At 48.3% G+C, this 17,291-nt stretch overlaps 1 long non-coding RNA gene across 1 annotated transcript; it reads left to right on the top strand.

Moving 5' to 3' along the window:
* The first annotated feature begins 13,086 nt into the window (after nucleotides 1–13,086).
* On the top strand, nucleotides 13,087–14,527 carry LOC134432257 (uncharacterized). The gene is made up of 3 exons (XR_010031277.1): nucleotides 13,087–13,506; nucleotides 13,863–13,980; nucleotides 14,350–14,527. It is a non-coding gene; the product is annotated as an uncharacterized LOC134432257 (long non-coding RNA).
* Nucleotides 14,528–17,291: the final 2,764 nt, after the last annotated feature.

Here is a 17,291-nt window from a genome sequence, read left to right as displayed (position 1 = left end):
AGGTAGTGTTCTGCTCAGTCCCTTTGGTGGCGGAGGTAAATGATGAAAGAAACAGAAGAATCCACATCATCAACAAGTGGCTTAAGGGTTGGTGTCATCGGCAAAATTTTGGATTCTTTGATCATGGGGAAACTTTTACAGCATCTTCTCTGCTGGAACCAGATGGGGTACACCTCTCTGTTAAGGGCAAAAGGTTTTTAGATCATGAACTGGCAGACCTCATTGAGAGAGCTTTAAACTACCTTTGAAGGGGGAAGGGGAACCAGCTGAGCTATCTGGAAACAGGCCCAAGAATTGCCAGGCTGAGTTAGGGGTGAAGTCAGTAGCCCAGGTGAGGTGCATGTATACCAATGCACGCAGCTTGGGCAACAAACAAGAAGAGCTGGAGGCCATGGTGCAACTGCAGAACTGTGATGTAGTTGCCATCACGGAAACATGGTGGGACGACTCACATAACTGGAGTACTGCACTGGATGGATACAAGCTCTTCAGGAGAAACAGGAAAGGTAGAAGAGGAGGAGGGATGGCCCTTTATATTAAGCAAACTTTTGATGCCATCAAAATTGAAACTAAGGAAGATGGAGTTGAATGTCTATGGGTAAGAATAAAGGGGAAGGCCAACAAGGCTGACACCATACTGGGAGTCTGTTATCGTTCCACCCGACCAGGAAGAAGAGGTAGATCACTTATTCTATAAGCAGCTAGGTAATGTTTCAAGATCATCAGCCCTTGTTCTTGTGGGTGACTTCAACCTACCAGACATCTGCTGGGAACTTAATACAGCAGTAAAGAGGCAGTCCAGGAAATTCTTAGAATGTATGGAGGACAACTTTTTGTTGCAGCTGGTGGGTGAACCCACCAGGGGAGAGACTATGTTAGATCTCCTGTTTGCAAACAGAGATGGGCTGGTGGGAGATGTGGTGGTTGGAGGTCACTTGGGGCAGAGTGATCACGAAATAATAGAGTTCTCAATATTTGGTGAAGTCAGGAAAAGCACCAGTAAAACTTGCATTGGACTTCCGGAGGGCAGACTTTGGCCTGTTTAGGAGACTTATTCAGAGTGTCCCTTGGGAAGAAGTCCTAAAAAACAAAGGAGTTCAGGAAGGGTGGGCATACCTCAAAACAGAGATCTTGAGGGCACAGGAACAGACCATCCCTGTGTGCTGAAAGATCAGTCAATGGAGTAAACGTCCAGCCTGGCTGGGCAAGGAGATTTTGGAGGAACTTAGGAATAAAAAGAGGATGTATCAGCGTTGGAAGAAGGGTCAGGTCTCTAAGGAAGTATTCAAGAAGGCTGCTAGAGCATGCAGAAAAAAAATTAGGGAGGCCAAAGCTCAGTTGGAACTTAGAATGGCAACTTCTGTAAAGGATAATAAAAAATGTTTTTACAAATACATTAATGGTAGAAGGAAAGGTAAGACCAGCCTTTGTTCTTTATTGGACAAAGGAGGGTACTTAGTATCTGCAGATGAGGAAAAGGCAGAAGTGCTTAATGCCTATTTTGCCTCAGTTTTTAGTGGGAAGATGACTTGCCCTCAAGACACCTGCCCACCTGGGCTGATTGATGGTGACAGGGAGCAGAATGGTCCCCCCATTATCCAAGAGGAGGCAGTCATAGAACTACTGAAATGCTTGGATATTCATAAATCTATGGGACCAGACGGGATCCACCCCAGGGTAATGAGAGAGCTGGCAAACGAGCTTGCAAAGCCACTCTCCATCATTTACCAACAGTCATGGCTCACTGGTGAGGTTCCGGATGACTGGAAGCTGGCCAATGTGATACCCATTTACAAAAAAGGTGCAAAGGAAGATCCTGGTAATTATAGACCAGTCAGCCTGACCTCAGTACCTGGCAAAATAATGAAACAGTTTATATTAAGCGCCATCACGCAAAATTTACAAGATGGCCAGGGTATCAGACCCAGCCAGCATGGATTTAGGAGGGGTAGGTCATGTTTGACCAACCTGGTCACCTTTTATGACCAGGTAACCCACCTAGTGGATGCAGGGAAGGCTGTGGATGTTGTTTACTTGGATTTCAGCAAGGCCTTTGACGCTGTCTCCCACAGCATTCTCCTAGAAAAGCTGGTAGGCCGTGGCTTGGACAGGAGCACTCTTTGCTGGGTTCAGAACTGGCTGCATGGCTGGGCCCAGAGAGTGGTGGTGAATGGTGCTGCATCCAGCTGGCGACCAGTCACCAGTGGTGTCCCTCAGGGGTCTGTGCTGGGGCCAGTTCTGTTTAATATTTTTATTGATGACATGGATGAGGGTTTAGAGTCCTTTATTAGCAAATTTGCAGATGACACTAAGCTGGGAAGGTGTGTTGATCTGTTAGAGGGATGTAGGGCTTTGCAGAGGGACTTGGAACGGTTGGATGGATGGGCAGAATCTAATGGGATGAAGTTCAAGAAGTCCAAGTGCCGAGTCCTGCACTTTGGCCACAATAACCCCCTGCACCGATATAAGCTAGGGACGGTGTGGCTGGACAGTGCTCAGGTGGAAAGGGACCTGGGGGTGCTGGTTGACAGTCGGCTGAGCATGAGCCAGCAGTGTGCCCAGGTGGCCAAGAAGGCCAATGGCATCCTGGCCAGTATCAGGAACGGTGTAGCCAGCAGGAGCAGAGAGGTCATTCTTCCCCTGTACTCAGCACTGGTGAGGCCTCACCTGGAGTATTGCGTCCAGTTTTGGGCCCCTCACTTTAGGAGGGACGTTGAGATGCTTGAGCGTGTCCAAAGGAGAGCAACGAGGCTGGTGAGGGGCTTGGAGCACAAGCCATATGAAGAATGACTGAGGGAGCTGGGGTTGTTCAGCCTGAAGAAAAGGAGATTCTGGGGTGACCTTATCACTCTCTTCAACTTCCTGAAGGGTGGCTGTGGTGAGCTGGGGGTCGGTCTCTTTCTCCGGGTGACAACAGACAAGAACAAGAGGACAGTCTCAAGCTGCGACAAGGGAGATCCAGGCTAGAATTAAGGAGGAAGTATTTTACAGAAAGAGTGATAAAATACTGGAATCATCTACCCAGGGACGTGGTGGAGTCACCATCCCTCAAAGAGTTTAAAAAAAGACTGGATGTGGCACTTGGTGCCATGATCTAGTTGAGGTGTTAGAAGATGGGTTGGACTCAATGATCTTAAAGGTCTCTTCCAACCTAGAATTTCTGTGATTCTGTGATTCTGTGATACTCCTCTATTACAGCGACCTGAGGAGGTCGCTGGGGTGAGAGAGAAGGACGAGAATCTTGTTTCTTGATCAGAAGGCTGGATTTATTGATATAAGATATATAATACATTATAACTATACTAAATAGAATAAAGAGAGAAGTTGCAGAGCTGCTAAGCTAAGCTAAGAATAGAAAAGAATCTAAAACAAAGTTCTGTGTCCCGGGACTCTGTCCCCAGCTTGCTCCTGTGATTGGCCCTTAATTATAAACACACGGAACATGAACCAATCACAGGTGCATCCTATTGCATTCCACAGCAGCTGATAACAATTGTTTACATTCTTCTTCTGGGGCCCTTGCTTCCCAGAAGATGCAGAAATCTGAAAGAAAGGATTTCTATGAAAAAATGTCTGCGACATCTCACCTTTCTAAATTGTATAAATTAAAAGAAAAATGCTGATGTGAAATGAACAGGAAATTTCTTCACCTGTAAAATATACAATACTAACAAATCACTAAAACAATCCTACAATCTAAGAAAATGCAAAAAACAATGCAAAGAGAATTCAAGTCCAAGCAGCTGAGTTTCAGTAACAGTCCATGAGCTGAAGTTGTTTCTTTTGGACATCTGAGAGTCCTTTTCAGTCCTGAAACAGACTTCTGCAAAAGAGTCCCATCAATAGTTATCACAAACCATAGACCGTCATAACACAATTTTAAACAATTTCAAACAATTTGAACAATTTTGGAATCTCCTTTTCTGGCCCTTCAATGCTTCAGTGCTTCAGAGCTGCTGCCCGCTATTTTCAATATTTTTTATTTAATTTTAATTTTTTTTTTTTTTTTTTTTTTTTTGATTGAAAAAGAAAAGAGCAGCAGCAGAGCAGAGCAGTGCCAGAGAAGGAAAGGCCATGGGGGCCCTGGCCCATGATGGACCAGGAACCCCAAAACTGGCCCACAAAGGGGGGCCAGGACCAGTAGGAGAAACCACAACCCCCAGATACACCAAGAGGCCAAATGCTGGCCCTGGCCCAAAAACTTCCTGAGCCCAACGGCCCAGGCCGAACACATGACACAGGCTCTGCATTCCCACAGGCCTGCACCCTGCTGCCAGTACAAGGGCAGCACGGGTGGTGACACGCTTCCTTTTCCCAAAACCACTGAGGCATGCCAGCAGCAGGGAACTAGAAGCAGCCCCAAAAATCCTCATCTCAGATCTAGGAATGTTTGTTTCCCACAGCAAATCCTATGGTCTCTTCCATCTGTGCCCTCTCCCTCTGCACTGCAAACACAGCAGGTGTATCTTCCATCCGCCCCATGGCTTCATCCCCACCCCCTCCGGGCTGGGGACCAAAGGCAGAGCTCTCAGGGCACACCTCCCCCATGCCACTAGGGTGCAAGAGAGACGGCAGAGATGCAGCCTCCATGGGACAATCCCCGAAAACCCACCCCCCAACCCGCCAAGAATGCTGATCTTAAAAACTGGCAGCCAGACTGCCCCCACAGTCAGCTGGTGGGCACTCCCCGCTCCATGGAAGGGGAGACCAGCTGCCGGGGCCCCTGCTACAGCAGCCGGTCCGGGATGGTCCGAACTCGAACAAGCTGCCGGTTCCAGAGCAGTCTCTGACACTGACATGGAGGACAGTGTCTCTGATAAAGGCAGAACTGCTGGAGCAGCCTGTGCAGGCGGCAGGGAAGCCGGAACCGGGGAGGGAATCACGCTGGATGTAAGAGCCGCCCCGGGCTTTTCCGAGGGTCCCGCAGGTTCGGCGCCGTCTCCAGCACCCTCCTGAAGAGGGACCGTCTCGGCTTGAGGCGGCGGGAAGGCCGGTGGAAGCGGCGAGAGGGCCGAAGGGGCTGGAGAGATCTTCTCCTCCACTGAGCCGGAAGCTGGAGACGCGTCGTCGTCGCATGGCAACAGTGACTCAGCCGCAAGAAGGGAAGCTGGTGAAGCCACGGGCGAGGCCGCCTGGAGAGGCAGAGACAGGATCATGCGGAGAGGCAGCGCTGGCAAGGGCGGGGAGGCCTCAGAGACCGGTGCCGCCCCCATCTCTGAGCGGGGCGGAGTCCGAGAGGCCGGCTGTGGCAGCACCGCCTCCTCCCATCCCCCCGGCGAGGGAGAAGGGGGAGGAGGAGAAGGTTGCATCTGCACAGGCTTGGAAGAAAGAGTAAAAAATCTTCTTCACACGGCGAAGTTTCACCCCCCCCGCCGCAAAGCAGGGGGGGCTGGGAAGCCCCAACTCATCCGCCACCGGGTGTTCTCCCACTGGGGACGGTGGAAACGGAGCCTGCCCATAGCAATTAGAAATCAATTGAAAAACAGCTGCTCTGCGTTTCAGAAATGGGAAGAGCTTTATAAATGCTGGGTAGATAGAAGGAAGGACATGTCCCTGGCTCCAGACGAACTGGAAAATGGAGTCCAGGCATTCCTAGATGAAAACATCCAAAGCGTATAGGACATCAGTAAAGAACCCAAAAAGCTTTGCCCATCGAAAGAACTCATAGACATCTGTTTTTTCCAAAAAAAAAAATCCGTCCTCTCTACACCAGTTTTGCCAGAGATCAATAAGTTTCTCCTCTGAACCTCTCCTTCCAGGGCATGTGTCTGCCACATGAACAGCCACAAACTACGAAGGGCTGAATCCTCAGGGATAGAAAAGCCAACAGTACTATTTGAAAGAGTCCAGCTTGCTCTGGCCAGCTCCACGGGTCTGCTGCTCTTGTCTATCATCTTTCCTGAAGGTTTTCCAGAAGAAGGTTCTCTTCGTGGTCAGCCTTGGCTGTGAACTCTGTCCAAATCAGGATCTTCAGTTCTTCAGCTCCTGGCTTGAATCCACTTCTGTGGTCACTTCAAAGCAACCATCAAATGCTACACATACAGGATTTTTCCCAGTGCAGCAATTTGCTCCTCTGGTCTTATCAAATTAATTTTTGCTCTGACACAAGGGGTCATCAGATATTACAGCAACCTGAGGAGGTCGCTGGGGTGAGAGAGAAGGACGAGAATCTTGTTTCTTGATCAGAAGGCTGGAATAATACATTATAACTATACTAAATAGAATAAAGAGAGAAGTTGCAGAGCTGCTAAGCTAAGCTAAGAATAGAAAAGAATCTAAAACAAAGTTCTGTGTCCCGGGACTCTGTCCCCAGCTTGCTCCTGTGATTGGCCCTTAATTATAAACACATGGAACATGAACCAATCACAGGTGCATCCTATTGCATTCCACAGCAGCTGATAACAATTGTTTACATTCTTCTTCTGGGGCCCTTGCTTCCCAGAGGATGCAGAAATCTGAAAGAAAGGATTTCTATGAAAAAATGTCTGTGACATTCCTCATCACTAATTTGTCTGTGTGGACCGAGAAAAGGGTTGGACTCACGAGAATAAAAGGCCCAGTCTCACCCCCAGGTATGGGACCAGATTTGACATCAGCTTCTTCCTCTGGTATTGGACCAGATTCTACACCACTCTCATCTCCGGGCACTGGACAAGAGTCTACCACAACACGAGTTAATTCATCTGAATATTCTGTTATACAAGTACCAAAAGGCTTAAAGTTGACTCTCAGATGGAGGAGATGATGAACTGTATAGAAGAAGAGTTTAGTATCAGAGCCTTAACATATCTTAAAGTGTTTCAAGACAGTTCTGTGTAAACTATGTTGGTAAAAAGTTTAAGACTGTAAATAAGTAATTCTGGTTAAGTTCCCCAATTGAGTTCCAAAGACTCCTGGTTAATCCTCTACAGAGCACTCCCCTAGGAGAAACCAAAATTAGTAGAGAACAGACCAAAAGAGGTTTAACCAGAGAAACCGGTCAAAGAGACTCTAAAGAGCTTGGAAGCTTCCTCTCAGCAAAATTCCCCAGAGGCAAGGCCGGGTGGGCAGGCTGTGCAAGATGACCCATACCGCACTCTTAGGAAGGGTAGTGCTGTGGTAAGAGGCTGAAATCTAGGCTGAGATGGCTTTATGCTATGTTGTAATGTAACACCCCCTTGGCATTTCCTTTTATTCAGAAAGCTGTTAACATCCTGTCTCCATTGTCCTAACAATGTACTGAGACTAATGTGCTAAATAAATAGCTCAGGACACTAATTCAGATCTGCCCTGTCTTCGTTCATTTGTATATACCTGCTGCAGCAGGTAGTAATGATGGCTCTAATTGCTCATGGTGCTCTGGGGAGCCCAGGAGAGCCGGGCAGTGAGTGCTACCAACCATTCTATGAGGAGGAAAAGTTAGCTCCTTGTCTAGAGTCCACACCAATTCTAACCCTAACTGTGTTAACCTCTCCCAATTGGTCCTTTATCAAGAAGATAAGAGAATGTATTAGATAGCCCAGAATACTGCCACTTTTAGGCAGCAGCTCCTGGAAGAGTGCCCTGTAGGAGAAGCCTGGTTGCGCTTTGAATGTGATGCTGCTGAAGCAAGCTTAGTAGATGTAGTAAAAACAAAACAAATGGTAAAAGCAGTAAGAAAGATGGTTTGTAAAAGGTATTAAGCAGTAAAGAATTTGGCTACCCAGTGGATCCCAAGAGATCCAAATAAATTAGGAGTCTGTTGAGAGAAAAAAGAAAGAGACAAATGTATCTACCATGAAGTATATGAATTTTATGAGTGTACTGAAAATGGGATAAACCCCTTTTGGAAAATGAAAAAACTGTGTAGATATTGAGAAGGCCCAACAGAAACTAATAACACATTTCAGGAAAGCCCTAAACACCTGGTTTTGATCTCTGGTACTACAGCATAAATTAAATTGTCAGGAGATTGGTCTGGCAGCTGCACCGCTAGAATGATAAAACCAGCTTTCTTCTTATTACCCAAAGCAACTGGATCAAGTTTAGGAGTTCCTATATACAATGATTTAAGAGAAATCAAACAGAAGAGGCAAAGTGCAATAGAAATGGAGAGAATCCAAAATTGTAAGAGCCAAGTTCAGACCCCAATATGTTATGAACAAAAATTCAGTTGATTTTTTTCTGTGAGAAAGAAGGTTCCACTACTGCTGGGCTGCTGTTTGCATTATGGTAATTACGGGTCGTTGTTGTTAATGGCTGTTTTTGTATTAGTAAAAGCCCTGGCTGGGGCGAGGTAATGGCCCTTCTCCGAGACAGTAACAGGTGGGGACTTTCCCCGAACAGTGAGGAGAAGAGACCTGGTGGGGAGGGGGTTATGCAAAGTGACTCCAGGACCAGCATGCTGTGGGGACTACGGCTCCAAACGCACAGAGAAAACCCCAAAAACAACGAGCCAAATAAGAGTTGAGAGACTGGAGTGATGTCTGGATGTGAGCAGCCGAGTGCTGAGCCTGCAGAGATGCTGAACACCTTCGGAGCCCCTCTCGCCCTGAGCATGGGAGTTGTCCCGAAACCAGGAGCGGGCAGGAAGGAACAGAGAAAACTAACATCGGATGGAATCACCACGCCCTAAAGGCTCCCACGAGGACGTGATTCCCCAGCTCTGCCCCTAGTGGACAGAGCTGCGCATATCCTCCTCCTCTGAGTTGCCCTGGGAGAGACGACAGGAGACTGCAGCCCCGCTGAGCTGCCCAATCCTGAGCTGACCACTTTTAATAAAGGCATTAAAAAGGAGAAATCTCCTGGCCCTGTTTATTTCAAATATCTATGTTAAACAGAATCATCGGGCTCCAGGACGTATTAGAGGTAAAGAATGCAATCATTAGAAACATCTCAAACGAAATAAAAAACTAGCATCTGTAAATAGCCAAGAACAAACTCTTACACTTGATTCCAGTTGGTGGGATAACCTATGGATTTTCAAAAAGGATTTATGAGAAAAAGTAGCTTTCCTCACTGTGTGTATACTTGGAAGATTGCTCTTTTTACTATGCTTACTTCCTTGCTTCATTGAAATAGTAGTATTGGCCGTGCAGACCAACCTAAAGATCTCAAAAAATTTTAACGTGAAGAAACCAAGAAAGGTAACAAAGTTAAGTAACCAGGATTACCAGAGTGCTCAAGAAATTTATAATCAATGCAAAAAATTAAAGAAATATGATGCTCATGAGTCAGAAATTGCAAGTTGATGCGAGCTTAAGTTTAAGCTCGTTCAAAGAAAAAGAGGGGGGACTGCTATAAATAAAAAATCTGCCAATTTTTTTAAAAAAAGGTTGCAGAGTGAAGAAGTTAAACCAGTTGCTGCCTAGGATGAGTTCTACCTGTTTGTTACTGTAATTACCAGTCATTTTCGTTAATTACTCCTTTTGTATCAGGACCATCCTGCCTAAAAGCCAGGTTGATAGCTCTTCTCACAGTGAAAGGAAGGGACATGAAGGGGGGACATCAGAGGGCATGCAAAATAATTTCAGAACCAGCATGCCATGGGAAAGTCACCCCATCAAAGTTACCAAAAGACACCCAAAACAACGAGCCAACACACAATTAAGAGATCAGAGTGATGTCTGGACGTGAGGAACAAAGTACCGAGCCTACAGAGATGCTGAGAACCTTTGTTGCCCCTCACCCTGAGCAAAGATCTCAGCTGATAGCAAATCCCGAAAGTTGTAACACGGGGTATACACCCACTGCCCCCATAAGGACAAGACCCCCAGCTCTGCCCCCTATACGACAAACCTGCACTTTCCTCCTCCTCCGAGTCACCTTGGGAGTGTCGATGGAGAAGCTGCGGATGCATCGAGCCCCCCAACCTTGAGCTGATCACTTTTAATAAAGGCCTTAACAGGAGAAAAAGTATCCTGCCCTGTTTATCTCACTCAGGATCCCACCAGGAGCTCTATGGGGAGCAGCTGCCTCCGGCCGAATGGGAAGTGCTTGGGATCCAGCCCTGCAGCTTCCAGCAGCTCCACAGGGAGCAGCAGCCCCCAGCCCATGACCCCTGAGGTAGGAAAAGAGTTGTAGCCTTGTTTTTCCAAAAGGTCATGAAAAGTGACCGTTTGAAGTAGTTTGCCGCAAGGCTCTGTCATTCTCAACCAGAAGTTGTGAAGCCTACTAGGAAGGGGCACCTAGGAGGCCAAAAGATTCTCTGGCTGGTTTTCCTGTGTGTTTCCCATGATGTTTGATCCACAGCAGCACTAGAGCTCTGTGTCCTACAGCCACGTTGTGGAGCCTGACCAATGTGTTTGGATTCTTGCAGTGACCCCGGGCACTTCAGGGCCCAGCGCTCCCGCTGGCAGTACAGTCTGTGCAGCATGGACGGCCTCCAGCTCAGCACAGAACGCACCTGGGGAGGAGGAATGGCCACCAGCAGATCTAGGCCTTGCCGTAGAGAAAATGACTTGGGAGATCAGGAGGTCCCTTCTGAAAGATCTCCCTCTGCTCAGGTAATTCCATTGGATGGGGATAAAAGGGGTGGACTGAGAGCTTTTGAACCTTGTTACATGCCTGAGAAGCAAAGGCTTCTTTAATTGAACTTATTTCATCATTATTTAGTTATTGAATTATTATTGGAGAAGAAAGATTTCCAAAAGAGGAGATGAAGAACAAATGGAGAAGAGGTTTTCTTTGCTGGGAAAGAGGAGAAGAGTGTTTGGAGAAGTGGCACTGAAGGCCAAGTGTCCCGTGCAGGGAGGGGCTTGCCAGAGATGCCTCTGTAGCAGCAGCAGATGTGGGCTGTGCCTCTTTTGGGTGGGAAGGCCAAGGCAAAGCAAGGGCTGGGCTGCAGCTGCTGCTGCTGTGTGAGCCCTGCCGTGGTGTGGGCGCTCCCAGAGCCGTGGCTGGGGCTGGGCTGCAGCTGCAGCTCTCTGTCCTTTTGCAGATAATTACACGTGTTGGCCAAAGAATGTCTCTCTTTCTGTTGATGTGCTGACCCATTGCCTGCAGTACATGATTATGACTCAAGGGGAGAATGGGATTTTTTGGATTTACCAATACCTTATTCTCAAGTGGCATGACTTTTGTCTTCTGTAAAGTCACACATGGCAGTTTTCAGAAGCATTTTATTCCATAATAAAAGGAAACATTGCAGGCTGGGAACCAGAATCTTTAGGGTTCTGATAGACAGGCTATGGCAGAAGAGATGAATACTCTGAAACGGGTCATAGTGAGAATATCTTTGTGTCCTAAGGTAATTTGCTTCATTGTGGACATTTACTTCCTCAATGGAACAGAAACACTACTTGGTTGTCTGGCTTTTCCTGCCTTTTGGGGTTTTTTTTTCTACGCTCCCGTTTTACAGATTTTTGCCACTGATCACAAATGTGATCCTAGAAATACCCTGGCTGCATAAATGTTTGCCTGGGTGACACACATGGGGCAGCAGCAGAGGGCTCCGAGAAGCAGCACCTTGTGATGGGTTGTGTGAGCGGTTGGCTGGGGATGCTGAGACCCCAGGCAGAAATCTGTGCTTTGTCTGTGGGTTTGCAGCACACAGCCCTGGGCAGGGCTGGGAGCGGGCTCTGCCCTTGCTGGCAGCTGTGCTGGCAGCAAGGAGAGCCCCTGGCTTTGTGCTGGCTGATTTCTCACAGCTCTGGGATAAGGCGGGGTCAGAGCGTGAGGACATGTCCCCTCACTTAGTGTCTTCTGGTTTTCTGTGTTCCACTTTTGTCTCAAAGGTCATTCTGTAAGAGCTTCAGTTTCACCTAGGCCCCCTGAATCCTGAGTTTAAAAAGCTTGTCATGTCAACCGTGGGGGCAGTGTTCCCTCCTCTGTGCTCCATGTCCTTTGGGAGTGGAGAAGGAGTTATTGTATCCCTGACATGATTCCAGCAAAATAGTGAGTGATCTTTGGGTTCCTTTCTTTCTGTTTTTCTGTTGGCCCTGATTCTTCAGGCAGGGAGCCTGTGAACAGAGCTGCAGCAGAGGGAGCTTTGCCTGGCACCAAGAGCTGCAGGAACAGTTCCCAGGAGCCCGAGGAGCCTGGTAAGGACAGAACCCACACTGGTTTAGAGAGCTGTGAGATGGCTGCTCTGAGCAGAGTTGGTGCTTCCTGGTGTCTTGAGTTCAAATCCTGCACGGGCACAACCTGCCTGAGCCCTGCCCTCCACGCTTCTCCAGAGGCTCTGACACTGAGTCTTCTGCTGGGGCAAGAGAGCAGGGAATAAACCTGACCTTGTGGGAGTTGTGTCACCAAGCCGGGTGTCCCAGATTTGTGCTGAAGCTGGTGGATAAATTTGCTGCAGGGTGCCAGGGGAGGCCAGGCTGAGTGACTCTTGAAGGAACAGGGGAAAAAAAGAGCAAAAAGTCAAGATAGAAGTCCAAATCACAGACTAAATGTAGTAACAGTCTGCTGGTATTGGTCCTGACCCACAAGAAAAATCACAGTAACTCCAGAAACAAAAGGAAAAGCTTGAATGACCCCTGATTAGAGAGGCCTAAGAGGAGAGAGAGAGCACTGTGGATCCATTCCTTAGCCAAGCTGGTGCAGCCTGCAGGCCTTGTGGGGAGCTCTGTCCCTCCCAGCCCTTCCTGCCAGAGCTGATGGTCGAGTTGCAGCAGCTGCTGCTCACTGCAGAGGGCAGTTTGTAGATGCCAGGAAATGGAGCTGGTTCATGACTCAGCTCCCAGCACCTTCAGCTTCAGCCATTTCAGTGAGGACTGAGGTCTCTGTCAGCACAGAGAAAGAACAAGGCTGGGCTTCCTTGCAGCAGTTGGGACTGTCTGTGTTTCAAGCTCTCCTGAGTGCCCTTTGCACTGCGAGTGCTGAGACTATTGAGATACTTGAATGTTTTGAAACACACTTTTGAACACTTGGAATGGTCCCTGTTCTTTTAAGGGCAGATTGCTTCCAATTGCCAAGTGAGAGTCTGCCTTTCAGGCCATCTTTGACAGCCCCTGGTAGAAGGACAATTGCTGCCCAAGGGAAAGGTGCAGAAGGGCCAATATTGACTGGGTGTTCCCTTTGCTTCCCAGATGCCATCTGACCAACATCTCCAGGAGGGCTGCCCTGCATGGCAGGAAGAGACAGGGGAGAGCCTGTGACCATCGGGCAGGTAGAAGTCCTCTGTTTGTAGATATGTTTAGAGATTTCTATGGTTCTATTTATTAGTGGTTATAGTTCCATTTATAGATGATAGTGTTCTGTTTATATGGGCATATATTGATATATCTGTATAGTTAAATGTGAATATGTATACAGTTAGAGAAGTGATATAATAATATTTTATTATAAATTTACATTTATAGATTTTCAGAGTTAGATAGATTGCTGTTTGTGTAGGCCTAGGCTGCATTTGTACCTCTTTCCCCCTCGGCTGCCTTTTTCACCTCTTGCTTTTCCCCCGGTGCCCCCTGTGTCCCCTGTCCCTGTGCTGGGTCCGAGCTGGCGGCCGGGCCGGGCGGAGCAGCACTTCCAGCCCCGGCTGTCCCTGGAGTGGTGGGAGCTGCCGCTGGCCCCAGGCACTGTCCCCTGAGGAGCTGCTGAAGGACGGTGAGACTGAGGGGGCTGAGGGGGCTGAGGGGGCGGTGGCGCCCAAGGGACGGTGACCCTGAGCTGCTGCTGGGGCTGAGGGCTGTGGGGCAGCCGAGGGCCATGGTGGCACTGAGGTGACAGGGAAGTGGCACAGGCTGAGGGGTGGCGGGTCTCAGGGGATGGGATGGCTCAGAAGGGACTGAGGGGGGTGAGAGGACTGTGAGGGGCTGAAGAAACTGAAGGGGGCTGGGGCTTCACCGAGAGCATGGCGGGGCTGAGGGGATGGAGGGGGCCAGCAGGGAGCACAGAGGGCTCCGGGACTGCAGCTCTGTCAGGCCTTGGAAGCAATTCCAGAGCCTCCACTTTTGCCCCAGCTGCAAGGAAGACCTTGAGGACAGCCGGAGACTGAGGGAAGGCAGCAGGGAGGAGCTGAAGGCCAGCAGCAAGAGCAGTGAACGGGGACCTGCTGCTGCCAGCCTGGAGAGAGCCCGGGTGAGGCCACAGGCCCGGGCAGGCAGGCTGGGGCTGAGGCTGCCGTGGGCTGTGGCCGTGGGCACTGCCCGGCGGGGCAGGAGCGGGCCCTGCCCGTGCTGGGGCTGCTCAGCGCAGCTGCCCCGGCTGGCACAGGGACTGTCCTTGGGCAAGGCAGCTGTGCCGGCAGGGCCCGGGAGCTGTGCCGGCTCTGCCGGGGCTGCGGGACAGTCCCGCCGCGGCTGCGCTCACCACAGCCTGGCCCGCTCGGCTGCTTTCTCTTTCCGACCCTCCTGGGGAGGCTCTGACATTTCCTCTTCCCTGATGGAAGTGCAGCTGCTGCCAAGGGAAACGTCCCCATACTCACTCAGTGTTCCCTTTGCTTCCCAGATGTCCCATCTGCTGTCGCTGTCCAGGAGAGCTGCTCTGCACGGGAGGAGGAGACCGAGGGAGAGGCTTTGAAGGTGGGGCAGCTGGGATCCCTCTGCTTGGAGTGCTGTTTACAGATACACGGACTTGAACGTAGACAGGGTTTATTATATGTGTATTTCCATATGTGGGTTGTTATTTGTATGGGTTTATTTCCATGTGTATATTCTTATATTTATGTGTATTTATTTTGCCATGAATGTATCATATATATATATGTATGTAAATATATACATACATGTTTGAAATTAGTTATATGCGTATAAATTTATTTATGTATACATGGATATTGTTATATCTGTGCTAATTTCTATTTCCTATGGATACAGTTGTGTAGGTATCACTTTTGATATAATTTTTGTTATATGGCTTTTAAAATAGGAATATTGTTATTTGTATAGATACATACATCTATTTTTATATGTATATTTATCTGTTTCTGGATGTAATCCTATTTACATATCTATGGAGGTATTTTTGTCTCCCTAGATGGGCTTAATCTTTGTAGTAATATGTAATAAATTAAGTTGTTAAATGCCTAATTGATCCTTGTGTATAGTGAGTTGTTTTAGAGGTTGGCAATAAATTAACTGAAGTTGGTACTTGTGTATTATTACATAGACAGGTTGTAATAATATATTCAATTTCTGTTTTAAACCTAAATTGAAATTTGTATAGTTCTTAATTGTCAGCGCGGGTGTAGCACTTTGTAATAAATGACATTTTTTAACTGAAATTGATTCTCATGTATTTGTGGATCAGCAGTGTGGCTTATTTGGGCTGGCGGTAGAGCCACATGTTGTCTCAGAACTCGCTGCAGAGGCCTGCTGAGAAAACTCCAGGGCTCCACTGAGAGTAGAACTCCAAGCAGGAGCAACCCTGGCAGGAGAAATCATTCACAATGAAGAAAAGAGAGAAAATGTGGCAAAGCAGATGTGGGGATACTCTGTGAGGCTGATAAAATGCTCTGAATCACCCCTCCCTAGGCACATCTTCTGCAAAAATGTTTTGTTAAAATCTGAGCACCTCCCATGAAATACAGATTGCACTTTCCCCTTCACTTACCTTGATGTGTGAGTGGAGACACTCTCTCCTTATCACTGAGAATTTTTGCCCTTCAGCACCTCACATTAGATCAAAGATGATGTACTGCCACTTGGCACCATCAATGAAAACAGCCCTGCCCTCGTGGCAGTGTTTGCAAAGTCTTCCCTCCTCCTGTCCCCACATGTGACAGACGGAACCATCCCCTTCTGTCCAAACTGTGCCTGGGCTGAGTGAGGGCTCCAGGAGCTCAGGAGGTGCAAGAGCACCGCACGTGGGAAGGTTTAGCAAAGCTTCCTAAGCACCAGTAAACTCTGGGTTTGCCAGTCTTGCCCTGCAATATTGTCCTACTCAGGAATGATCCTGGAGGACACTGTGCCTCCAGCTCACTCAAGTAAAGTTTGTTTTCTTCAAGGCTTGAATAGAGGAAAATTAAAATTGTGATTTTTAGAGTGAAATTCAGGGGTTGGTGCAGTTGGGTTTGCTCCACTATTTGCTGTGGAAAGTAGGGTAAAAGCTTTAAATTCCCAGCAGAAACTGACTACCAGCCCACACAGACCTGAATGAGGCCCGGGTGGGCTTGCTGCACGCTGATCCAAGGGAAAAGCTGGAACAAAGTCCCCTTTTATTGTGGAGTCTGTACTGGTGCCTCCAGGGCTGTCTGTGGTAAGACACGGCAATCCAGCCAGAAACTGTGGATATGAGAGCTCCAGCAGCAACCTGCTTCTCCAGGATGAGGGACAAGGCCAGCTCGAAAGCCTGGAAGGTGCTCTGGGCACTGGAGAAGGCCACGCTGTCCTTGTACAGGGATGGCCCTCAAAGGGGACCTCACACCTTGTGCTGCTGACCAAGGGCAGCTGGTGACCTTCCACAAAATGCTTCTTTTGTCCAGCTCTTGGAAAAGTTCCAGCCAGCAACAATCCCTGCTGCTCACACCAGCCCCTTCCAAGCAGGAGGAATTTCAGCAGCCGCCTGACAGCTTAGTGGCAGGAGAATAAAATACTCAGCTGAGCATTATCAGCTCTCTGTCGGAAGCCACATCCTCAGCCCCTCATCTCCTCCAGTTGTCTCAGACATGGAGGAAGCAGAAAGAGGAGAGGCAGTGGCTGGTCCCTGGGGCCTTGGGAGCAGTGAGAGCCATCCAAAACAGGATCTCTGCTGAGCTGTGGAGATAAGAGATAATGCTCTGTGTGAGACTGGAGCTATCTGTCAAGGTGAGCATGGAAATCTGACCTTGCAAAACAGAGGAAAAGGTGTCCTTGGGTATTTGCCAAACTTGGAGGGGCTCTGAGCCACCTGGTCTAGTGGAAGGTGTCCCTGCCCCTGGCAGAGGGGTTGGATCTAGAGGATCTTTAAGGCCCTTCCAACTCAAGCCCCTCTGTGAGTCTGAATTACAAACCCACAATGACAAAGAGAACACAGCAAACCTGTTTCCCCGCTGCATTACTGGAGGTGTCTGCAGTCACTTGTGTCACCTGGAGACTGATTTGGATCTGGAGAAATTTTCATGATCCCCCAGTATTTCAGTGTGACTTTCCTGGTTCACGGCCCCAACAGATGCCAGAACAGATTATCTGCAAGCACAGAATTGGGTAAGCTGCCTGTGAACCTGATGGGAGAAGTGTATTCATGTTATTGCAGTGTTTACCTTGTACAGGTGATATTTGGTTTCCATTTTGAAGATGGAATGTTCTTGCACAACACTTGTATATGCAGAAATACTGGCTTTAAATCCTAATTCCATTCTCACACAAGGATTTGTAATCCATCAGAAATGTTTAACATGGAGCCATATTAGCTTTGGGCTTGGTGGTATGGGTTGTTTAAAGTGTGTGATGAGTAATGGCAGCTCTAACAAA

The sequence above is a fragment of the Melospiza melodia genome, chromosome Z (assembly GCF_035770615.1).
Source record: "Melospiza melodia melodia isolate bMelMel2 chromosome Z, bMelMel2.pri, whole genome shotgun sequence".
NCBI lineage: Eukaryota > Metazoa > Chordata > Aves > Passeriformes > Passerellidae > Melospiza > Melospiza melodia.
Note: the sequence above shows the minus strand (reverse complement) of the source record. Positions and strands in the feature narration are given on the sequence as shown.